The sequence below is a fragment of the Microcebus murinus genome, chromosome 8 (genome assembly GCF_040939455.1).
Source record: "Microcebus murinus isolate Inina chromosome 8, M.murinus_Inina_mat1.0, whole genome shotgun sequence".
NCBI classification, from domain to species: domain Eukaryota; kingdom Metazoa; phylum Chordata; class Mammalia; order Primates; family Cheirogaleidae; genus Microcebus; species Microcebus murinus.
In genome coordinates, this window is record NC_134111.1 from 39200942 (window position 1) to 39225921 (window position 24980).

Here is a 24980-nt window from a genome sequence, read left to right on the forward strand (position 1 = left end):
AGAGAGATTTGAGAGAGACAGAGGAGGAGAAGACATCACACAGGGGGAGAGGACCATGAGAAGATGGAGGCAGAAACTAGAGTCATGGAGCCATAAACCAAGAAATGCCTGGAGCCATCAGAAGCTGGAAGAAGCAAGGCAGGATTCTCCCTTTGAGCCTCTAGATAGAGCACAGGGCATGTTGGCCTTGCCAACACCTTGACTTTGGACTTCTGGCCTCCAGAATTGTGAGAAAATAAATTTCTGTTGTTTTAAGCCACTCAGTTTGTGGCAATTTGTTGTAGCAGCCACAGGAAACTAATACAAACATTATACAATTTCACTATTGTTAAAAACTACTTTTTCTTTATTTCATTTATAGTATTCAAAGTACTTATACCTTAAAAGGGGAAAAGGTCACACAACTATGGCCATTAGATAATTGGGTTTCAGATGCTTTTTTACTTGTATCCATCTCTCATTTATTATTTGTTCCTACCTTTTTTTAAGGTGAGATTTATTACAAGTTGTTCTCGTTCTGTTCTTTCTGTTTCATTTTGCTGATGGCTCTAATAAACCTTATAATTAGGCCTCTGTGTCATTCATGTTCAGGGAAAAAAAACTCTATTAGCTTCTCATTGAGCCAAGACTCTTACAATTAATTTAACTTTGCCTATCTGTTTGTTCCTCCCTATCCTTCTTTTTAAATTTTTAATCCATCTGTTATCCTGTTTTCTTCCCTTTCTTTTACTTTCTGTTGTACCAGTGATTCCTAACCTGTTTTTTTTTTAATTGTGGTTACAAAAAAAAAAAAAACAAAAAAACACATAACTGGTTTTTTTTTTAAAACCATCAAAGAGCCCCTTGATTATTTTCTCTCATATTTTCATCTGCAACCCATATTTGCCAGTTGTGGTGGATACTTTATGGCCCTTCAACCAGATCCAAACTTCACAGAACAAATCCCTTTATTAGAAGGATTTGTTCTGTAAAAATTGGATTCAGTTAAAAGGCTGCACTCAACTGGGAGGCCAAGGCGGGAGGATCACTTGAGCTCAGGAGTTAGAGACCAGCCTGAGCAAGAGCAAGACCCCGTCTCTACTAAAATTAGAAAAAATTAGCCGGGCAGTAGTTTTTCGTGCCTGTAGTCCTAACTACTTGGGAGGCTGAGGCAGGAGGATCCCTTTAGCCCAGGAGTTTGAGGTCAAAGTGAGCCACGATGACGCCACTGTACTCTAGCCAGTGCAACAGAGTGAGACTCTATCTCCAAAAAAAGAAAGAAAGAAAGAAAGAAAGAAAGAAAGAAAGAAAGAAAGAAAGAAAGAAAGAAAGAAAGAAAGAAAAGAAAGAAGGAAAGAAAGAAAGAAAGAGAAAAGCTGCACTCCAGGATTCAGAAGGCCACATGTGGCTCCAAGGCCTCAGGCTCCCCACCCAGCAGGGCCCTTCCACTCTCTGTCATTGGTTTGGAAGTGGACATTCTATCTCAGGTGGTCCAATCAGGGTGAATTTCAGGACTGTTGCTTAGTATGGTGGGACAGAAATGTGTGTTCTCTCCTACTGGATATAAAGAGGAATCACATAGCCCAGTTGCAGTTTCTAGTCATACCACATTCACAGAGGGGATCAGCATTAGGATGAAGGATGGAGGTAACATTGTACACAGCTGAGCTGAGGATGGAAGGAAAATGAATCCCTGATGGCCTTGTTGAATTGCTGGATCATCCAATTTTGAAGCTTCCTCTCTACCCATGATCTTGCCACTTAAGTGAGCCAATAACACTCTCTTATTGGTTAAGCCCATACGAGCTGAGTTTTCTCTGACTGTACCCTTAACTGGTATATCAACGAATAAGTAATTAGTCTTTTTATTAAGATATGCAAATCTGAGCTTTTGATAAAGCATTGTAATATTTGTTAGCATTTATTATCTACTATGTGCCATTGCGTTGCAAAGTAGTTAAAATCATTGTCATTAAAAGTATGTTAGTGGCTGAGGGAGGGAGAAGGGCAGAGAAGGATACACAGAAGCAGCACATTACCACCAACAACTTTAAACTTAATAATAGATGCTCTCATTCTTTTTTTTTTTTTTTTTTTTTTTTTTTTTGTGGACGAGGTTCTGGGGTCCAAAGAGAGGGGGGCCCCAGAAGTCGCCCTCTCATTCTTAAAATGTCCTTTAGCCACCACACTTCAGGGAACTTCCTGGGGAAGGGAAATGTCCTTCCTACACAGCCTCCTACCTTCTGCTATCTTGCAGTTTCCCCTTCCCTCCTCTCCTTACAGATTCTTCTCCCTGCCACAGGCAGAGCAGTTTGGCCCTTGTCTCTGATACCTTGCCACTTAATTCTCGCCTTCTACCACAATAAATGTTTTCCCCGGGAAAAACACCTTTACTTTCCTGGGGGGGGGGGGAGTCTGGTGCCAACTATTAAGATAACAGTTTCACTTTGGGTTGCAAAGAGGCTAAATCACTTTGCCAGGAGAGGGAGAACTGGGTTGTGAGTGCAAGTTTATCCATTTCTAAAGCACAAGGTCTTTTTATTACACCACAGCAACGCTCAGCAAGAACATTAAAGGATACTATGTGACCTCTGAGTCTGGGTTGGAAAAGGCCAGCTTTTCTTCCTTCCTTCCTTCCTTCCTTCCTCCCTCCCTCCCTCCCTCCCTCTCTCCCTCTCCCTCTCCCCCTCTCCCTCTCCCCCTCTCCCTCTCCCCCTCTCCCCCTCTCCCCCTCTCCCCCTCTCGCCCCCCCCCTCTCTCTTTCTTTCTTTTTGTTGTTCTTTTTCTTCAATTGGTTAAGGGCCATGTAGCTTTTGCTGCTGTTCTTGGGAACTCACTCTGGGAGCCCTCAGCTGCCATGTGAAAGATTTGACTATGCTGAAACTACCATGTGGAAAAACCACAAGGAGACAGATAGAGATGTCCAAGGAGCCCCAGCAACTCTGGCTCCCAGCTGTTTGAGTCTTCCCAGTGCAGCCACCAGACCCCACCCCAGCCATATTCTGACTGCAACTTCCTGAGGGACCCTGAGTGAAAACTACCTAGCTGAGCCCAGTCAAACCCTAGATTTCAGAGCAAAATAAATCATCATTATTGCATGAAGTCCCTCAGTTTGGGGTGGTTCATTACATGGCAATAGATAACTGGGAAAAAATGCACAGTTTATATTTATTAAATCAGGCAACATATTCCTTATCCTTATGGAGCTCACATTCTAGTGGGAAAAAGTTGTCAGACTATGATCAGCTTTTAAGCCACTCTGCCATGTGGTCATCAGCATTATTTATTGTACAGACCTCCATTTGTCTCAAGGGCCTCTAGATGTTATGTTTTAATCAATATCTGGAGACGATCTTGCTTTTGATATATTTGTCATTCTAAGTGGTGAAGTACAGGAATCTTTCTTAAGTCAATTTTTCCTATTATTATTTTGGCTTCCAGCTTGCTGAGTGGTTTTTTTTTTTTTGCCATCTGATTTTTTTTTTAAACTAAACTTTTTATTTTAAGATTATTGTTGATGTACATGCAGTTCTAAGAAATAATATAGAGAGCTCCCATACCTTTTACCCAGTTTATCCCAAATGGTAACATCTTGCAAAAGTTTAGTAAACTATCACAAGGATATTGACAGGTGTATAGTCCAAAAATGTTCCATCACTATGAGGATCCTTCTGGTCGCCCTTTTAGAGCCACATCTGCCTCCCTGCCCCTTACGTGGTCCCTGACTCCCGGCAACCACTAATCTGTCTTCTATTTCTATAATTTTATCATTTCAAGAAAGTTATTTAAATGGATCATACAGTATGTAACCTTTTGAAATTGGCTTTTTTCGTTCAGTATAATCCCTGGAGATTCATATAAGTTGTACACATCAACAGTTCATTCCTTTTTATTGTTGAGTAGTATTCCATGGTATGGATATGTCACCATTTATTTGGCCTCATTCATCTGTTGAAGGGCAACTGGGTTGTTTCAAGAATAAATGGCTAGTAGTATAATTGCTGGGTCATTTGATAGTTTCATGCTTAAAGTTTTTTTTTTTTTTTACAAAACTCCTTAACTATTTCCCAGAGAGGTTATATCATTTTATACTCCCACTAGCAATATGTAAATGATCTAATTTCTCTGCATGCCACCTTATTTTGAATAAGTTAAATATAGCTTCTCAAATAAATATTATGTTATCCCTTTTTTTTTTTTTTTTTTCTGATTGCAGGTACCAATTCTTTGTCCAACAAGATTTAGGCCTCTGACATTCTGGTTGAATCCTAGGGGTAGGATAGGGGCATGGTGATTTAGAAAGAAGATGAACAATCTAAGAGGACACCACCTAATTTTAACCCTCAGTGATTGCTTTCTTATTTTGAGTTCCTGATATCTTGTTTTAACCTGTTTCTATTGTAATTGTATCAGTAATCTCTTTCCCTTCAGGTGGTCTTTTCAAAGGCACTGAAAACCTTGAAGAGTTGAGAGGCAATAGATTAGCTGTGAAAGCAAAAGGAGTTTTAGCAAGAGCTTTGAAATCACTGAAAGGTAACATGGCTTTAGCTACAGCTCACTAAGTACTCAAATAAATCTTTACTAAGTAGCTGGCTTTTAGAGCAAATGCTCTAGGTAAGGGGTGACTTCTCTAATGAAGCTTGGTAGTTTAATTTCTCCTGATAATTACACAGTGCCCTATTTTCTCTCAGGCAGACATGACTCCCACTAAAGCCACTGAAACATTTAGAAATGACACTCAAAAAAGATAGAGAGGAGCAAAGTTTTATATTTAAACAGTTTCTGCCCTAAATCTAAAATGTTCAGATCTTTAATAGACTGTTAGATAGAATTTCTAATTACTGTATTAAAATCCCAAAACTAGTTTAAAAAATAGTTTTCTAAATGCATGAATCCTGTTCTATGCACCCTTTGGCTTAAAAGTTATTGTGGTCTATTCTAAGTGGCCCTTGATTGGACAAACCTCTCCAGTTCTATCAAATTGATTATTTTCATCATCAAAAATATCAACATAGCGCTCACCTCTGTAGCACATGTACTAAAATAGGAATGATACAGAGAAGATTAGCATGGCCCTTGTGCAAGGATGACACACAAATTTGCGAAGTATTCCGTATTTAAATAAATTAATAAAAAAGGAATCTATTCCTTATCCATTTCTGGATTAGGTTGTCTGATCATTGAGGGAGGAGCTACAGACTGATTTTGAAACAAAACCAAAGTCTCCGTTTTGGCTTAGGCTCTCCATATTTATGTCCCTCTCCTTGGCACTCCCTTTAAACCAAATGTTTTGATAAGTGCTGTTCCCTCATTTGCATTTCTTCAAATAAACATGCAACCACAAAGCAGTTTTGATTAGTGTTTGGATTGACAAAAATATTTGTAGGATTCAAGTTTACAATTTCATTAGTGTTTCTCAGTGCTATTTCGCAGAAATGAAAAGATTGTCACTACTTAATAATATAAATAAGATTGTAGTGGCACTTGCAAAGAATCTCAGTAAGTTTTTTTAAAGGAAATATTTCCTTTACAATTAATATATTATGTAATTAAGAATTTCCATATGTTGGTTTGCATAGTGAGATATGCCTGTATTGCATATGTAGTGTAATTTTTTCTCTTTAACACTAACACAGGATAAAAATATATCTCTATAAATTGCTCTTGTGACTGCTACTGTTTGAGACAAGAACTGCCAATTTACCCCCAGATGAGTCTCTGAGAGCTTAATTGGAGTTATTACCTACCACTAAATCATCTTGAAATCACTCTTCCTCAAGAGTGCAAATGTAGGCATTCTGGATTGCTCTGGTTGAACCTTTAGGTTGTTATTCAAACCAAAGTGGTTCCAAGAAAAATAGTTTATTGTCTTTTAAATAAAAATGAACTTTAGTAGAGCATTTTCTAATTTATTAAGTGGTTTTCACCTTTCTTCGTTTAATCTTCCCAACAATCCTGTGAGGCTGGGATTCTATATAGCCTCCTCACTTCATAGATTGGGAACCTGAGGCTCAAAAAGATTAAACGAATTGCAATCACAAACAATAAGTGACAAAGTCAGAACTGGCATCTAGATATTATGGCTTCATTGCCAGTGCCGTTTCTTATACAACTTGCTGAAAAGAGGGAAGTGACACTCCCAAGGTGGAGAATATTGAAATGCATCTGTTGTACTCAAAGTTAACAACACATTTCTTTTTAAACTATCTTAACCAGACTCACTGACAGATTGCATTACCTTACCCTTCCTGAACAAGGGACATTTCTGTTTCCCCCTATAGGACATTTTAGCATCATAAGATTGGGCTAGATCTATATTGAAAATGTTAGTCAGATGGCATGCCATCTTAAACCAGATTCTCCCAGGACTTTAGATATTCCCATATTCTTATGAAGAAATGTGAACCTTGGAATCTATCTCCCTGCTTCTTCCCTTAGTGGACTCCTTGTCGGTTTAAATAATTAACTGCCTAACCTGTATTGGATGAGTTTCTACAATATTGGCAGGCCCTGTGCTAGACCTGTGGAGGGGTTTATATGTCCCATGACCCCTTTAATTTAACTGCCTGGCTAACAGTGTACAGTTATGGCTTTCCATATCCCTGGATGAATGTCTGCTGTTAGCCCACATCTGACCATGGTGTTGGTACACGTGTGTGACCACGGATCATTACACATGCAGGGACAGTGTGGGGTATGTAATTTCATTGCTTTTCCCAGCTGATTTCCAACTACACCCAATGTATTTTATTATTCCCCATGTCTTTAAAAATTCTTTTCTTTCCCAAAATGTTAAAAGGGAGAGGAAGTATGAATGGACCAAAGGAGAATGAATTCTGTAAAAATTTAAAGATACCCCAAAGAAGGAAAAAAGTGTTTGTGTGCTAAATTGTTTTGTCTGGATTTCCTTAAATTTTGCCTTAAAAATTGCCTTACATTTCTTTTTTTTAGTCCTGTCTCAGCTTTTGTATGTAATTACTGTACTGTTTTAAACATTTCACTTCTCACTATGTATTCTATACTACACATACCATAATAAATACTGGCTATGATCCTTACTTAGGCTTGATTTAAAATAGAAGTACTTATGAATCTGAGCAAGGAAAAAAAGCATACTAACACTCACAAGGCACTTTGTTTTCTCATGCCTTCCTCAGTCTATTGCCCTGGGCAGTAAATTGTATGGTAAAATAACCAGTTTATTATTTGTTGTTTTCTTTCACTCTGCTGAGAAAAGCTACACTGCTGGCAAACTGACAGAAAATTAAAAAATGGAATCCAATATATCGTATGTATGTTTGGTGAATGTGTGCAGCGTATAATATTCATGTGATATATATTTCTCTTTTAATTTTTTTCCAGTTGTTATAAACAGAAATGTGATGAATGAACTTTTTAAACTATTATGAGCAGAGATACCCCCAGGAAAGGAAAAGCTATTCTTTCTCTCTCCTCTTCATAAAAATACAAACAAACCATCACTGAACAACTAACTAAAAGCATTTTTATTTTTTAAGGGAAAAGTAGATTTTTAAAAAAAGTACTAAAATTCATTTTTTGAACTTGTGCTCAGCTAATACTTCATATATTAAGATGCTTAGAAAATTTTCATATTTTTTTTTTCTTGTGAAACTGGTCTTAATGGAAGCCTCCCTTTTTTTCCCTCACCCTCGTATTTTTTTTACTCTGTGTTTTTGTCTTTGTCTTTTATAAAATGTACTGTTCTCACCCACAGCTTAAGACAGCTTTGATGTTTTTAGTATAACATACTCTATGTAATGTTAGCTGTTTAAAGCTGGAGATCAGATTGTGCATATAACATATGTAGTTTGGATTATATAAACACTACAGGAAGAAAGGGAGACAGGGCCTTTCTGTGTGCAAATTTCAGATTGCTAGCTGTATGCCTGTTTAGAATGTTAAACACTCCTAACTAGGCAGTGATGAAGTTACTTCTTTAGTGACTGTGACTTCTGAAACTATAAAGACAAAACTTTTTCAACTAAAAATAATTTAAAGTTGATGACAGTAATTAACATATTTACGTGATTTTCTACTTGCTACTTTGGGAATTTTGAGGGTAGAGGGGGAAAAAATCGCCTTCAAAACCCAATTTAACTAAGCAATTTCATCAAAAATTTGGAAATATAGCTGAGAAGAGCCAAAGACAGAAGAATGTGGGACAAATGATAAATTTCAACCATTATACATTTCACTCATTATAACCAAGTCTGGAGCGGGAAATTGCTTTCTAGTCCCCCTAAAAATACGAACCAACCATCACCAAAGAACTAACTAAAAGCACTTTCGCTTTTTAAGGGAAAAGTAGATTTTTAAAAAAGTATTAAAATTCAGTTTTGAACTTGTGCTTAGCTAATACTTCACATATTAAAATGCTTAGAAAATTTTCATATTTTTTTCTCCCAAAACTGGTCTTAATGGAAGCCTTCCTTTTTTCCCCTCACCTTTGAATTGCCTTAGGACTGTTTTTCTTATCTTACTATTTCAGATTAGACTACCATGGAGTTTTTGTCTTTTGTTTGTGGATTCTTTTATCATTAAGGTTGCAGTCTGGCTTTTTCATCTGCTGTTGAAAGATTGGTAACTTTTACTCATTTCAAGAGAAATTAATAAAATAAAACATATTACCATGTTTCCCAGCAATGAGACATTTCAGAACGGAGAAAGAAGTCAATAGCTTTTCTGGTTTAATACCTTTGTATTTTATTTTAAATATTCATATCCTGCCTTGTTTCAGGAAGACTTCAAGGCTGCTGATATGTTTACTGCTCACACATCAACACAGTAATAATAATCAGGCCTTTGAAACTGTGGATGAAATACCCAGCACATTTCAGTCATTTTTAATTTATGAAGAGAGATTGGCATTTTGCTTCCAGTCCCTTTCCATAGAACTTTAAATATGGACACCCCTCCTGCCGGTATCTTTATATTGGAAGCTCTGCGTGAGGTTGAAGTTTTTATGGGGAAACTTGTTTAAAACACAGTTGTCTTTAAAGGCAAGTTTGCCACAGCAAGGTTAGGGGTTGCCAATAAATCCATTTATAGCAACTTCTGTATTCTCTGCTCCAGACACACCGATGGGGTGACCCGTGCACAATTCCCGCTGGCCACACAAGGCAGCAGCAGTTCTAGTTAATCCTTCCATGACGAAGGCTGGCCTAGAGGGTTTCGGGTATGAAGTGGGCTGAGGTCCCCTGGACCGATTTGGCTGCCTGGAACTCCTGGGAGGATCTGGAGAACCCAGGATTCCCGAATCTCTAGGGTCTAACCTGACTTTTGCTCTGCTGAGGAATAACAAAACATTTTGGGAACGCAGGAGTTTAATTTACTGCCACCAACTGACATAATAATAGCATCTTTGTGTGTTCTCCCCCTTGTCCCCGCCAGGCCTCCCTGCTCCCGCCGGCAGAAGCGCGACGCGGGCCCTCCGCGGGTGCAGCGCGGACAGCACCGGCCAGCCGGGAGGGGTCAGAGCAGGCTACAGACCTGGGGCCCCAGGGACGCCCAGGCTACCACTGTCCCTGAACGTCCCTAATTCGCTTTCAGGAAAGAACCAGGGCGCAGCCAGGGAGATGCTTTCTTACACCTTCCCTCTCCCTTAGCTCGTTGTGGCCCCAGAAAGTGAGCGTGTTTGAGTGTGTTCGTATTTTTGTGTATGTGTGTGCAGTTAACTGAGGCATAGAAAATCCAAGAAAGCCACACAAGCCACCCTAAAGCATCCACGGAAACTCCAACTCGGCTAATTGCTCCCACATGTCCCCCTTGGTTGTTTTTAAAAAGTAGTGAGGAGGGTCACTTTACTGGTTTTAAAGAGGCTACAGAAAGGACTATCGCCCACGTCACTCTGCTCCCGGAGGGGTCCAGGCGCAGAGCCCAGGGACCCCCCCTCCAGGGCGGCCGGGTGCTTCCCGCCGGGACCAGGCCCCGAGGGGAGCGGCGGGAGGCGCCCCGCCCGTGCCCCGCGGAAAGTTCGCGCGCCGCGCCCCAGCCGGTCCCCGGAGCTGCGGCAGCCGCGGGCGGGGAGGGGCGCGGGAGGCGCGGCCGGGGCGGGCGCGCGAGAGGAAGGTGCTTTCGGGAACACGCGCAAGGGCGGGGATTCGCGCTGCCAATGAGGCCCGGCCGTGGGCCGGGTGAGGCGGGGGGACGCGCCGGAGCGCAGCCCTCGCTGTGGCAGCTGCGGGAGCGGCTGCCGCCTCGGGAGCGGGAGGAGAGGCAGCCGCGGAGCGCCGAGCCGGCCGCGCCCCGAGGCCGGGCCCTGGGGGTGGGGAACCGCGCGGAGGAGCTGGAAACTTTCCCGGCAGGTAACTCCCGCCGCCGGGGCGCCGCCGCGGACCTCCGCGCGTCCGGGGCTGGGCCAGCTGCCGGGGCGCTGAGAGGAAGAGAGGGTCCCGGGGAGGAGGAGAGGGTGTCCGGGGCGAGGGGAAAGGCGTGTGGGAAAGTTTCTGGCGCCTCCTCCCCCCTTCGGGAGCTTTCCGGGCATAGGCACAGACATGTTGGGCGCCCCGGGCCTTGGTCTCGGCGTTTCTGGGGAGTCCGCACCTTCCCTGCGCCGTTTCCTCTGCGTCCGACCGAGCCGGCCTCCGGCGGAGCGGGTGTAGGGGGAACCGGGAACACGCGGGGCACGCTGGAGTTTCGGGGCCACCCCCGGCCGGCGCGCCTGCTCGCCCCCTTTCCCGCCTCCGCTGTAGCCCTGGGGCTTGGCAAGGGCCTGGGCAGCGCCGGGTACCTGGGGCTGGGGCGGCGGGGGAGACGCGCGCCTGGCACCGCGGGGTCCCGGGCGCCCCCGGAGCGTCGGGGTGCGCGGGTCGCTAAGTTGCCGAGCGAACTTAAGCCGGCGTGGGGTAGGGTGGGAGTGGGAGTCGTATTGCCCCAGTCTGGGCTGAAAGTCTATTATTTCGCCTCCAGGAACACTGCGATTACTATATCCACGCTCTTTGAGTGGGGAGCGGGGTGAGTTAGAATGAGACATTGAGGACTTTTCTGTGGGGGAGGGGCTGAGGAAACCAGAGTTGTGTCAAGATTGCGAGCCCCTTGGTCTTGGATGCAGAGTGGTCACTTGTAGGGGACTGTGTCAGGGCGCACGCCCTCCCCTGGAGGACTTTGGGGTGAGGACGCGCAGCTCTGGGGTTGCGGGGGTGGGGGGGGCTCCCGGCTTTGGCGCAGCGGCTTTTCAGAACGGCTGGCTGGGAAGGAAGCCCCAGGCGTTATGTAGCGTGTTTGCAGGCGGAAAGGTCTCTGAACCGGCATTCTCAAAACTAACTTACTGTGTGAGGCTCCGCGAGGAAATGCGGCGGTGGCCAGGTAGAAATGCGGCGAGGGGCGGGGGACGCCGGGCTCGGCGACAGTCCTCTCCCTACCCGCTTCGGCCCACTCTTGGCAGCCCCAGAGCCCTGTGCCTCAGGTGATGGGGCTGTTCTCGGCGCCTTTCCCTGCTGGAGTCAACTCGGGGAAGTAAGGAGGGCACCTTCATCTTGAACTTGACCCCGGGAGGGAGCAGCGTCGTCCCGGCGGGTTACAAAGTAAAGGGAAGCTGAATCTTAACATGGGGTGGACCTCAAACGCTGGCGCAAAAAGAAGCTCCTGGTTCAGAATCATGGAGGAAAAGGCTCTGGTCTGCTGAGATGTCCCTAGCCCTGGAAATGCCAGACGCACCAGACTGCAGAAGTTAATATATGTTTGGTGGGGGTGGAAGAGGAAAGGAGAAACCTGGTTAGTTGGCACAGAGGGTTGGTGTTTCTGTAGTGGAAATGAAAGGAGTTTGCTTCACCAGATCCGCTACTCTTTTTTTCTTCCTGGGTCATCTGCTTTTCCTGCCAGGTTGGCACTCCTGGGACAAGGGAGGGGGGAAGGAGAAGGAAGCAGTTGAGAAGCTTCTCTGGCCAGCCTGGAGGTATTTCAGATCTGCCACTAGGAAGATTCCTGGATTTTAACAGCTGCTTCTTGATTGCTGGGAATGAAAGAATTTATGAGAGGCTGAGAGGTGTTCATTATAGTAGTCGTCCGAATGTTTTACTCATCTAAACTGCTTAAAGACCACACAAAGAACCTTCCCTAGAGTATGCCAGTTTTTGCAGTTTGTGTCAGCCAGAATGCTTGGTGGGTGTCAGTCAAAAAGCATCATAAATATATCCTGGCGGTTTTAAAATGAAAAGTATGTGGAATTAAAGTAAGTATGGTATCTGATATCCTTCAGGACTTCCTCCTCGGGTTGTTCTTGTTACCTGCCAAGTGAACTTGGTCCAGGCTTCCGGACTGTTGTGATTTGACAATAAGGGATGGGAAATAGTGTCATTGATTTTAGTGGAGGCAGGAAAGCCTAGAAATAAATTTAAGGTCACTTTTCATGACCCTGTCTTGCAATTGTGGTGCCACAGACTTAACTTTTTGGCACCAAGCTTTTTTGTTTCCAAGTTTTGCTGGAACTTGGAAGCAGTGATTTTCCTGCTTGCTTGGTTTAACCACCAGAATGTCCAAATTATCATAATTTATGTCCATAGTGGAGCTAAAATGTAAGTGATTCATAGTTAGCCTTTTTGTGCTTCCCATAACAGCCTGTAGAAAAAAGGAACATTTTGTCTCTTTAACCACACACAATTTATTTGGTGCCATAGTAGGTTTTTGATACTGGGTGATTGAGGGCACAATTTTAGAGACAATGGCATTGTCTTGATTAAATTGTCCATTTTTAGGCAACATTCTCTTCTGAGTTGGCGATTAATTCTTTATCTCCCTGAGAACATTAAAACCAGTATCCTGGGCTAGTAGAGCTGTAATCCATCTTATAATGACTCCTGTCGGCATAGGTGGAGGTTAATAATGGTAGGTATGTTGATGTTTCCGTTACACGTTTTTAACCCAGTTGTGAAGATTTTGTCTCCCTTAGGTTGAGAATACGGTTGAGAGTCTCATAGATAAAGAAATGGCTTTATTTTTACCTTTCTGATAAAAAGTTTAGCTTCTAAGTTACAGGAAAAAATTTACAGAAGCATAATAAAGAAGCATGCTTATATGTTTTTGCGAAGGGGAGAAGAGGAGTTTGTTTTACTCCCTAAAATAGCTTTGTTTTGAAATATCTTTTAAAATGCATATTTCACTGGAAAAAGTAGGACCCCAGCTTCCCCCCCACCCCCAGTTTACAAAAATGTTCTCTGTACAGGGCTCTTAAGCCTTTCTGGACCTTGGTTTTCTCATCCTTATCATCCCTAAAATGGGATTACCTTGCAACCCTAGAGTTCTGTGATTCTCCAGGAGTTTGAGAAATGTAGAAAATCTGGAGCCAGTGCAGTAATAGTAGAACAGTGCTGTGGGGTTTATAGACAGTTTTACTTGCATGTTTTATTTCTGAACCCTAACAGACCTGGGATGTTGGATCAGTTAGGCCAGTGTCATCCATAAATAATGGAGTTGAATTGAAACCTGTATCTTCTGATTCTCCCTACTCCCTTTTCCATACCTCTGTTATTCATGGAGTCACTTGTGCGTCGGCTGAAACCTGACATACAGACCGATGTTAATATGTGGCAATTTCTCACAGTATTTTATTTATGAGTTATTTTGGTTTCAGAACCCCAGGGTTAATATCTGTGCTTTGATCTCAGGGATTAAAAACAGTTCACTAATAATGGTAATAAAACTTTCTCCCCAAGAGGAAAGTCACATACCTCAAACTAATCATTTGTTTATTTTCAACTTCTTTTTATTAAGTAGGCTTCAGGGTCTAATGTGATTTATAATCCAGACTGGTAACCCAGGCAGCATTCTTAAGGAAATCACTTCTCAAATCTGTACCTCTTTTTAAAAATAAGAAAGGAACATACCATTCGCCTTTCATCTTGGTATCTCTCAGCCTAATTACAAAGCCTAGATGAATATTCCTCTTTAGGTGCCATCATTCTTGGGCTCTTTCTAATGACTGGATAAGTGTGATATTGCAGCACTTTGCATGCTAAATAAATCCTTCCCTTATGCTATTGGTTTAATGGTAAAGAAGTAGTAGGTTACAGGTGACCCATATCCACTGTGTCTCTAAATGTTTGTACTGTGTCCTGCTTGCCTAGTTAGGAGCACTCTGCAGCTTGACTTGCATCTGGAAGCTGGTATGGATATCTTTAATAGGTTCTGAAATGAGATTACGTGCCAGCTCTTGTATGTCTGAGCAGCTTGTGTATCTTCAGCTTTATAAACTTGTTCTCAGAGGAATGTCTTTCCAAAATATTAGGCAGTGCAGTTGAAACCTCAGAAAGGATATATCAATCAGAACCCATTGATAGGGTCCCATTACTGGGAAGGAGGTGCGGTGAGTCTGAAATTGCTGCCATTTCCATGGTTGAGAGGAGAAGGGAGCATCATGGAGCAGTATTTGCTAATGAAGGTGGAAAACTTTGTTATCAGTGTACCAGAAAGAGATGAAAACAGCAAGGCACAAGAATGGCTGTTGGTTTTTTCTTTTAAGGAGAATGGATTTTGAACGACAGAGGACTTTGGATGAAGAGAGAAGGGTTTCAGGAAACATTATCTTGTGGAGAGTGAAAGGGGTTCTCGTGGTTTGGTTTGGCTTTGTTGCTGATGGAGGTTGCCCTTCTAGGGCAAGTGTTGTCTTTAGGGGCTCTTGCAGATGTGTGTGCTAAAGAAGAATGTTCTGGAAAAAGAGTTTCAGAGGCAGGCATGGCAACGACCAGAAAAATGTTGCGGAGGGATGATATAGTCCCTGGATTTTAGCACACGCTTTGCCGCTAACATGAAGGAATTTATTAGTAAAAATCTTCTAGTTGCAGTTGTGGATGGATGTGAACCCAGTAAGTTCAACCACATAGCCTAGAGCCACAGTGACTCAGCCCCTTCCCTGCTCCACCCCAGCACACCTAGGGCTACATACCTATCATGAACAGCTGCTTGTTCCCTCTGTGGGTGGGAGGTGGGGGCTGGAGGGTGGAGAAGTCTCTAAGAAATGCTTGGCTGTGACTTTCTGGTGCATTTATATATATACTTATGCAAAAATGGGATCCTATTGTACATGTACTTTTGAGGAAATGTAAAACCTCACAGCAAGAAACTGCCTTTTTGATCTTAGTTTCAATTTGGGAAAACCTTGGAGAGAATCCAAATTGGCCTGATGCCTGCCAAAGGAGAGTTACGATGAGACCCATAAGATGGGACTATGGGGAGACAAAGTACCCCACAAAGAAGGAGGTTATTGTTAATGGAGGAGGAAGAGAGCTGGGTAAACAAAAAGAGCTAGCCAATGCAGTATGTTTCCAGAAGTGGTATTGCTGGTCATAGCAACATACCACCCACTATGGCAAAGGATGTGAACATTTTGTGATGTGTACCCCTGTAGTCTTGAGAGCAATGGACTTGTCCACATTCTGTGAGGCTCTGAGTTGCTGTGCACACAGGCACTTGCGTAAGGGGGTATTGAATTACTGCTAAAAACTTAAAAGAGTTGGTCATTATTCCCATGTAACCCATTATACTTCCCTCGCTCTGCCATGCTTTGTTCTAAATTACTTGGGATTAGTAACATCAATTATTAATGTTTATTGAGTGCTTGCTGACTCTGAACTAGATGTTTGAATTTTAAAAAAACTGTGGAAATGAAACAGTATGGTTCTTCCCACCCCTCCACCATCCTACATATATAGACTGCTATGGCAGAGATGCTTGGTTGCTCGTACAACAGCATTTTAGGTTTTGGTCCCCCTTGTTTCTTGCGGCTTAAGTCAGTAACTGTTTATTTGCTTGGGATTCAGAAATTGGAGTCAGGCTCAGTGTGGATGGTTCTTCTGCCTGTGTCTAGGCTCCCTCGTGCTCTGGTGGTTATGTGGTTCATTGGGGATTGCTGTAATAATTTATAATATTACAGTCAACTCTCGGTACCTGTGGGGAGTTCGTCCCAGGGCACCATGGATACCAAAATTCTCAGACACTCAAGTCCCTTGTATAAAATAGTATAGTATTTGCATATAACCTATCCAAGGCTCCTGTGTATTTTAAATCATCTCTAGATGATTACTTATATTACCTAATACAATGTAAATGTTATATAAATGTTACATTCTATTTTTTATTTTATTTTTATTGTTGTAATTGTTATTTTTTATTGTTTTTTACCTTCAAACTGTGGTTGGTTGAATCTGTGGATATGGAACCAGAGGCCAAGTATAGAGGACCAATTGTACTTAGTACTATAATTTTGCTTTTGATTGGTTTTTCCATTGGCCATGTATTTAAGGGTAAGCTGGATGTGTCCCCTGTCCCAGGGAGTGAATTTTGATTAAGCCAAGTTAGTTTTAGTAGTAACCATACCTGTTGCCAGCGACTGGTTAATGAGCAGGTATGTGATACCTATTGGATCTTGCTGTATTTGAAACATAAGGTGGTCAGCACAAGAAAACAAGTTGCACAGAGTGCAAAGATTGAGGTGCCTAAGACCACAGTGACTTTTTTTAGCTGCTAAATTAACCAACCCTACAACTGCTGTGACTCAGAACTTCTTGATTAAAACAACAACAACAACAACATTTTCATTATTGTTTCAGACAATGATCTCCAAAGTAGAGTGTGATAGATCACCCAATATGGAAGGGAAGAAATTATTAGAATGTTAGAAAAAAATTAAGCCTTGGGTTGACACTGGTTGGTATATATATATATATATATAGTCTCTTGTCAAGGTAGGTTGTAGGAGGTCTCCTGAGGAAAGTGGACATTGTACAACCTGCTAGAATTAACAGCAGTACCCTCATTCTTGCTTTTGGTGAACTCTATCCATATCAATGGATTTATACATTATAATAACCAGTTTTAACTAAACTGACCCCACAAAAATGGGCAAGTGGTTTGAAAAGTTTTCTTGCTAAGATAGTGTAATGATAATGAAGTAAGTATATAGGAACAATTTTGTAAATATGAGGTTAGAAAATGACCTTTAAATCAAATTTGACAAGTTGGCATAAAAATTGTATATGGTTTGTATTATTAATAAAAATTAACTTAAAAATACTGTGACTTTCATCCTTGAAAAAGTTTCTAATGGATATTTTATAATGTACATGATACATTAGTTATATATACATGTAATTTATAACTACTGTTTTAATTACATATAAATTATAACATGTTGGGGGTACATGTTTAGTATTTTTACTGATAGGGCTGCATGATCATAAAAGCTTGAGAACACTATTTATTTATTTTTAAAATAGAGATGGGCTCTTGCTCAGGCTGGTCTCAAACTCCTAAGCTCCGGTGATCCTCCTGCCTTGGCCTCCCAGAGTGCTGGGATTACAGGCCTGAGCTGCTGCGCCTGGCCCGAGACCACAATTTAAGTCACAATTATAGTCAGGCATTTTCTGTTACTTGCAGCCAAAAGCACCATAGTGATGCTAGGACAAATGAGAGTGGTGCTGTCCCCATTTTATTTTTAGCTTGCAAGATTCTCTGTGATCTGGTCCCTAACTTTGCTTTCCAGACACAGCTGTCCTCCCCATCTCTGCTCCTAACACTGAGCTCCTGTCCATCCCTGACTGTCACATAACTTTATTTCAATTTTGCCTCTAGTGAGGCTTCTCTCCACCTCCACCACCACCACTGAAATTTATGTTCTTTATGGCTTACCTCAAATATTACTTTCACATGAACATTTTTCTGATTTCCCTCCCTTCCGCATTTCAATGGTTATTTCCTGTTAGAATCCCTAGCACATTGTACATTCATTATGTTTTTCTCTCTTTGCCTTTTATTATTAAGGTGCTCACTTGTTTGGTTTGCAGATGGATTGTAGGCTTTTTGATGGTAATGGTCCAGTCTTAATTTCATATGTATATATGTATATTTTAAATATATATATATTTTAAATACTGCTTGTTTCCCTGTTGGGAGAAAGAGAGATTGACACAGAGCTACAGTTGTTCAGCCTCACTCTGTGCCTTTCACTCTGGGGGGATTCTCTTGCTGCTAACCCTCTGGCAAACTTAGGAAGGCAGGACCTCCACACACCTGAAGGGAAACCGAGGACAGGGTGCTCATGTGGCCAAGACAGGAGGACTCAGGATTCATACCTGGGTCATTTTTATCCCCAAGCTGTTTTGTCTGCCCTCACATGTGTTACTTAGAGTTACATGCTCTTTCATGTGGGAACTCTGACGTGGGGAAAAAAATGGGAAGCTCCATAGGATGATGGTGCAAAAATATTACTGGGCAATTGTAAGCAGGTGTAGTGAGTTCAAAGGAGAGTCTTCTCTCCTTGTGGAGTAACAGGAAAGGCCTGGTGTGTGATATGTATGAAGATCTAAATGCTTGTGAATAGTTAGTTAGGTGTCTGCAGGTACCACGAAGCACAATCGTGGAAGATACTTCCCATGGTGGACACCTGGCTTGAACATCCCTCGTGGGAGACAGGAGGTGATGGGCTCAACGCTCCTCAGTAAAGTTGCCTATGCCTGTATTCCGTCTATGGAAAGGATAGTGAAGCGTTGCTAATTTGTAGGCTTTCAACTTGAGCCCTAGGTACATGCTAGTATGATGGAAGAGAGGCGTTTCTCCAGGGTTTTTGAGGGTCGAATGACAGAATGTATATGAAAGTGTCTTGAACATTGTAAATTACCTCCTAGAGGCAAGGAAACATCAAATTTGGATATTTCCTTGTAGCAGTTACTTCTAGCTCAAATTTCTTTGTTAGCCATTTTTGTTTTCTTTTAAGTACATTTCCAAAGTGTTTTAAAGTGTTGGGGTTCTTAAATGGCATAAGTTATACTTTTTTTCAAATGAACTACAAATATTAGTTGAAAGCTTGCTATGAAACTTTTAGCCATGGTATAAATAGAATTTGTGATTAAAGTAAATCTCTTTGAGGATGAGTTCAGTTTTTCCAAAGCACGTGTTTATAAGAATTGGACCACTTTTGGTACATAAAGATGGAAATTTAGGGGGTTTTGATTTCGCGTTCTAAAAACCCTAACTGAAAGACTAGAGTTTTGATTTCAGAGTTTTGTTTTGTTTTTGTTTTAACTGTAAATCCAGTAATTTATTTTGATGAGTCTTTGGAAAGGGTTGGGGAAACCTTTGAAATATTTCAAGGTAGTTTTAAAAGGGAAAAGTAGGCATGGTTTGATAATTTGGATGAATTTGAAATCTTTTTCATTGTAGATATCCAAGGAAATGGATTTGAATAAATAAAATTTAACTCCATTTGAAGGAAATTTCTCAGGGGAATTTTATGTTATAGAAAGTCTACTTATAAATTAAAACATGTTACCTCAAAGAGTAAATATACCTCCAAATGCAGAAGATACTGAAATGGTGAGTGACTCCTAAATTGCAAATAGATGCAATTGTGAAATTCATATTCAAGGTTCTTGAATTGTGCATGTGACATAAGAGAGCCTTACTTCTCTTAAGATTTAGTTAGGTAAAGCAAGAATTCCCAAGTGGGTTCCATGGGAAACTGATTCTCAGGAAATGAACAGGTGTTATGCAGGGGGAAAAGTTCTATGGTTAAATAAGTGGGAGAATCTGGGCTAACAAAAGAAAACCAGATATTTTGCTTTTAACTGAAGGAGTTTTGAACACCCTTAGAGCTAATGTTCATCATGAATATCCTTGAAAGGAAACAGAGTATTCAGTATTTCCCAAACGAATGGAACTGTAGAAACTTTTTGTTTTTTGCAGAGCATCTTTTGGCCAGAAAACAATGTTAGTTGGGTTGATGTTTGCTGAAATACTTTAAAGCAAATCTCAGATATGATGTAATTTCGCCTGACAAACTTTAGTATGCATTTCCAGCTAAGGACTAAAAAAAAAAAAAAAAAAAAAATCACCATCCCATTATCACTGTTAACAGAATCAACAATCATTTTTTGATATTATCCAATTGTTCCCTAAATGTCATTTGTCATCATTTTTGTTTTTTGGAACCAAGATTCAATCAAGGTTCACATATTGCACTGTGGGCTGTTGTTGTTTTTTGTCCCTTTAGTCTTTTTAAATGTCAAAAAATAGTATCTTACCACCTCCCTCTCCCCCTCTCCTGACTTTTAGAAGAGAACCTGTAGCATGTTCCACATTCTGAATTTGTTTCTTTGTGGTAGTGTTTACCTTGTCTCCTTGTTCTGTATTTCCTATAGGTCTAAAGGCATGATTAGATTCAGGTTGAACATTTTTGGCAAAAATAGGTCCCATACTTTGGCTCTTTCTCCACCTATGATTTGGGAACAGGCATTTAAGTTTAGCAATTCACAAGAAGTAGCTTTTTTTTTTTTAATATAAAGAAGTAATGGCTTAGGGTTTGGCAATTAGTTTTACTAGTATATCAAGCGGATGCAAGTTGAATTTATTCTAGGTGTGTTTGGAAAGATTCTCAATAGTTGGCCTGGTTAAATGGATATAAGTTGTAGGTATATTTTAAGACTATGAGCCATGTATCTCTTGGGTAAAGTGGCTTGGGTGTTAAACGTATTTGGTGGTTGAATTTTATTCAGAATGACAGGGTGGCTGAGTTGTAATGGTAAAATACTATCCTATAAGAATTATTTTTAAGCACATTAATTTGGTAGTGTGCATTAATTCTACCTCTACTCGATAAATTTTAAATTTTTTTTTTAGAGACAGGGTCTTGCTCTGTTGCCCCTGCTGGGAGTGCAGTGGTGTGATTATAGCTCACAGCAACCTCAAACTCCCGGGCTCAAGCAATCCTCCTGCCTCAGCCTCTTGAGTAGCTGGGATGGGATTACAGGCAGGCGCCACCACGCCTGGCTAATTTTTCAATTTTTTGTAGAGATAAGGTCTCGCTGTTGCTTAGACTGGTCTCAGGAATATTTTTTTTATAAATGTTTATGCTAATCTTTTAAGGTACCGCCATAAATTTAAGGACACCCTCAGGGTGATGATTTTATATGTACGTTGTCTTGGAAATTCAGACATGTAAATAAAAGTTTCTATCATAGCTGACTTTGCTAACTTAATTTGCTATTTAAGTTTTTTCCCTTGATATCCGTCCAAGTGCTTGTTGTATGTCTGGGAAAAGTTAAACTTAAAGGAATTTTGTGAATCTTAATGAAGAATAGCTTAGTATATATAAAGTAGCTTTGCATGATGAATGATAGCTGTCATAGTCTTTCCTAGCACATTCTTATATTTAATCCCTGAACCGGCAGGGATGCTGTTTTATACATTAAAATTTGCCTGTTATGAATAATAAGGTGCCTTGGACAGAATAGGTACTTTGTAACTATAGTAGTACATTAGCAATATACATACACACTCCTTTTCTTCTCCTCCCCTTGGTAACATACAAATATATAGGATATGGTAACAAGCATGATCTTTGAAGCCAGATGAACCTTGGTTTTGTATGTGGTTCTGGCAATTTACTTGACCTGTTTTTTGTCTGTAAAATGGGGATGTAATTTCTGTTTCATAGGGTTCATGCCAAGACTCAGGGCAAGAACCTATAATACAAAACACTTAGCACCAGGCTTGGATCATAGGTGTCCCAAACAGATCTTCTGCCTACTTTTACTATATTTTAAATTCACCTTTCTGGATCAGTTGTTGAATGGTAGTTTTTATTTGTTCTGAGTGTTTTTAAAATGTAAATTTTGAGGTATTAGTGATGGAAGTCCAGATAAGATCTTGATTTCAATCTATATGGGTAATTGGTTGCTTAAATTAAAACATTTAGATGGTTATATGAAATGTTTTGAACTAAACAGGTGGGACAGTTTTAGTTGGCAATTTATAGAGGAGAAGGAACCAGAGGAGAAAAAAGGGATATTTTATTATTGACACAATAACATTGCTAACAAACTGTCTGGTTTTCATGAAAATCAACAATTACAAAATCCATTTATTTCCTGAGACTGCGAGAACATGAGGAGCTCCTCAGACTTCACTAGTGCTTGCTTGACTGTGGTTTAGAACAGTAAACTTTATTTAATTTAGATGGAGTAAGTATGTAGCACTGCACTCAAGTCATATGCCATGTGTTTTTATGAAATAAATAACACGCAGGTGTATTTAAGAAATAAATAACTGTTGCCGACCAGGAGAGCTGGAGGGTGGTAAGCACTTCCCTAAAGAGCCTCAAATCCTCAGCTTGGAGCAGGGGGATTCTTTGTATTGGCCTTGTGCCTACTAAGGACACAGGTGAAGGTAGAATTAGTACATCCTAAGTTTTGAACAGAAGTCAAGGAGCAGTTTGGGGACCGCTTAGACATTTATGGGCCTTCTATTCTTGGCATTTATGGATAAACCTAGAAGTGTTCTCTTCTGCCATCAGCTGTCTCCAAGTCTTGGGGCATTTGGCTTTGCATGTGGCTCGTACCATCTGTCTCAGCAAGACAGGGGCTCACACTGCTCCCTGCCCAGGTAGTGCCTATTCCTTGAGAATGAACTTGGTTCCCTAGGGATATTCAGGTCCAGCTACGCTTGAGTTTTTATACTTTCTCCTTACCATTAAACAACAGTTTCGTTTATCTCTTCCTTTCTGAAATGTTTCATTTCAGCAAGAGGGACCCCATTGGCCATCTAACTCCATGTACCAAGTGTCAAGGCAGGAAGAATTGAAGGGTGTGATTTCCTCCATTTCTGGAGGGACAGTGAGTTCTAAGCCAATGGAATTCATAAAGAGATTTTTATCTTCACAGGGTTGTTTTGCTTCCTTCATTAAGAGCAATCCTAGGTGTCTTAATAAATGTATTACCCTTACGAGTTTTGTGTTTTTTTTCCCTTTTTTTATAGACAGAGTCTTGCTCTGTCACTGGGTCTGGAGTGCTGTGGCGTCAGCCTAGCTCACAGCAACCTCAAATTCCTAGGCTCAAGTAGTCCTACTGCCTCAGCCTCCTGAGTAGCTGGGACTACAGGTGGTGCCACCACCCATGCTAGGCTAATTTTTTCTATTTTGAGTAGAGGTGGGGTCTGCTCAGGGCTCAGGATGGTCTTGAACTCCTGAGCTCAAGAGATCCTCCTGGCCGGGCGCGGTAGCTCACGCCTGTAATCCTAGCACTCTGGGAGGCCGAGGCAGGAGGATCGCTGAAGGTCAGGAGTTTGAAACCAGCCCGAGCAAGAGCAAGACCCTGTCTCTACTAAAAATAGAAAGAAATTAATTGGCCGACTAAAAATATATAGAAAAAATTAGCCGGGCATGGTGGCTCATGACTGTAGTCCCAGCTACTTGAGAGGCTGAGGCAGGAGGATTGCTTGAGCCCACGAGTTTGAAGTTGTTGTGAGCTAGGCTGACGCCACGGCACTCTAGCCTAGGCAATAGACTGTCTCAAAAAAAAAAAAAAAAAAAATCCTCCTGCCTCAGCCTCCCAGAGTGCTAGGATTGCAGGTGTATGTCACTGTGCCCAGCCTATCCTTACGAGTTTTTGGAGGTAAAAGGTTACCATGAAGGAGTTAAATGTTTGACAAATTAGGAACTATTTTCCTTTGTCAGAGTGTGGTGGAGGTCTTGCATCAGCTTTTCCAACAAATATTTCTTGAGGGCTGTCATTGTGCTCTTTAGAGCTTGAGGCCCAGCCCCGTGTCTCAGTCTGGGGAGACAAGTGCACACAGAGTTCTAATGGAAGGTGTTAGGGATACACATGTGCAGCAGGAGAGTGAAGGGGGAGGAGGAGAAGAGGGCGGACGGGGAGGTGGCAGCTGGGGAAGGCTTCAGGGAGGAGAGGGAGGAGGTGAAGGATGCGTAGGATTTTGCCAGGTGGGAAGGAGGGTGAGGGGCTTTCCAGATAAAGGGAGCGTGATGAGCAGAGGCTGGGAGGCATGAAAACATGAGACGTGTTTAGAGTGTTGTTACTAGAACAGACGGTGCTTGGCATTTGGGTACAGTGGCAGGGAGGAGAGAGCCAGATTGCAAAGGCCTCGCATGCCAGGCTAAGAAGTGTGGACTTGATCCTGTAAGCAAGTGATAACTGTCAAAGGCTTTTCAGCAGGGAGATGATGTAATCAGATCTGTGTGTTGGAGGAAAGCTGTGGCGGACATGGTGTGGAGGAGAGATTGGAGTGGGGACAAGATAGGAGGCTTTTGAAGTAGGTCAGGTGAGAGATGATGTTTGAGGTCTGAGTTAGTGGGAGGAAGAGAACTAATGCCAGTTGTATACCTCTTAGTGTGCACTTAAGGTACATGAGCTCGTGTAATCTTCACAAAGAAAACTTTTCATGTGACGCTGTTATCCTCATTTTGCAGAGCAGGAAATGGACGGGTTCAAAGTAACCTGGCTCAGCCAGGATTTGAACTCAGGTTTACTGTCCTGTGCCATCATGGTTTTAGAACAGGATGTCAGGGAACAAAATTTCAACGAACGATGTTTTAAAGATCTAATTGTCTTTTATTGGGGATTCATAAACCAGGCAGCATTCAGTCTACAGAATAGACAGGAGCCCCGCAGGGTGTGGCAAGAACAGTGGGTTTTGTAAGGTATCTTGAGCAGGAGCAAAGAGATAGCATAGTGCAAAAAGCAGATTGGTTAACATCAGGTTACTTCGGGTTGCTTTCCTTGTGTGGGTTAGAGCAGAGGGGACTTCTTTATTGCGCTGGCTCAGGTTGACCGGGACTCTGTAGATCAGTTGCTGTGAATCTCCTATTTTTTTGAAAACTGGCCTATTTGGGAGTTTGGCTGTCATCTCTCCCCTGATTTCTCAGAAGGTCCAATCTTACAGGTAAGCAGCTTAAGTTTCAGTTTGGTGATGTGGAACCTTAGCACGAATGACTTCGTTTTGGGTTGGTCTTTTGGGGCCCAGTGTAGGAACTCAGTCCAAGTCATTCGTCCCCCATACATTTTATTTTAACAGTTTTATTAATGAAAACATGAAGAGAAGGGTGCACATGGGAGATGATTCTTTGTGGTAAATGGAAACTTCTTCCAGAATAGAAAAGGAATGCTTGGCAGCTGACTGAATTCAGGTAGGGAGTTTCCAGGTGGGGCAGCAAGGCGTGGATGGTGAGTGATACTAGGAACAGTACTCTCTCAGGAGGGGAG

The 24980-nt window shown here is 41.7% G+C and overlaps 1 protein-coding gene and 1 non-coding gene across 5 annotated transcripts in view; both read left to right on the forward strand.

The window, feature by feature from the left end:
• Positions 1 to 4993: 4993 nt before the first annotated feature.
• Positions 4994 to 5100, forward strand: LOC142872826 (U6 spliceosomal RNA). Its single transcript, XR_012920912.1, has one exon. It is a non-coding gene; the product is annotated as a U6 spliceosomal RNA (small nuclear RNA).
• Positions 5101 to 10158: 5058 nt separating this feature from the next.
• The window catches only part of TANC1 (tetratricopeptide repeat, ankyrin repeat and coiled-coil containing 1), a 225168-nt gene continuing 210346 nt past the window's right edge, over positions 10159 to 24980 (forward strand). For all 4 annotated transcript variants that reach the window (XM_012745247.3, XM_012745253.3, XM_012745252.3 and 1 more), the window contains exon 1: positions 10159 to 10304. The gene's annotated coding sequence lies outside the window, so the exon portion shown is untranslated. The remainder of the gene's footprint in view (positions 10305 to 24980) is intronic.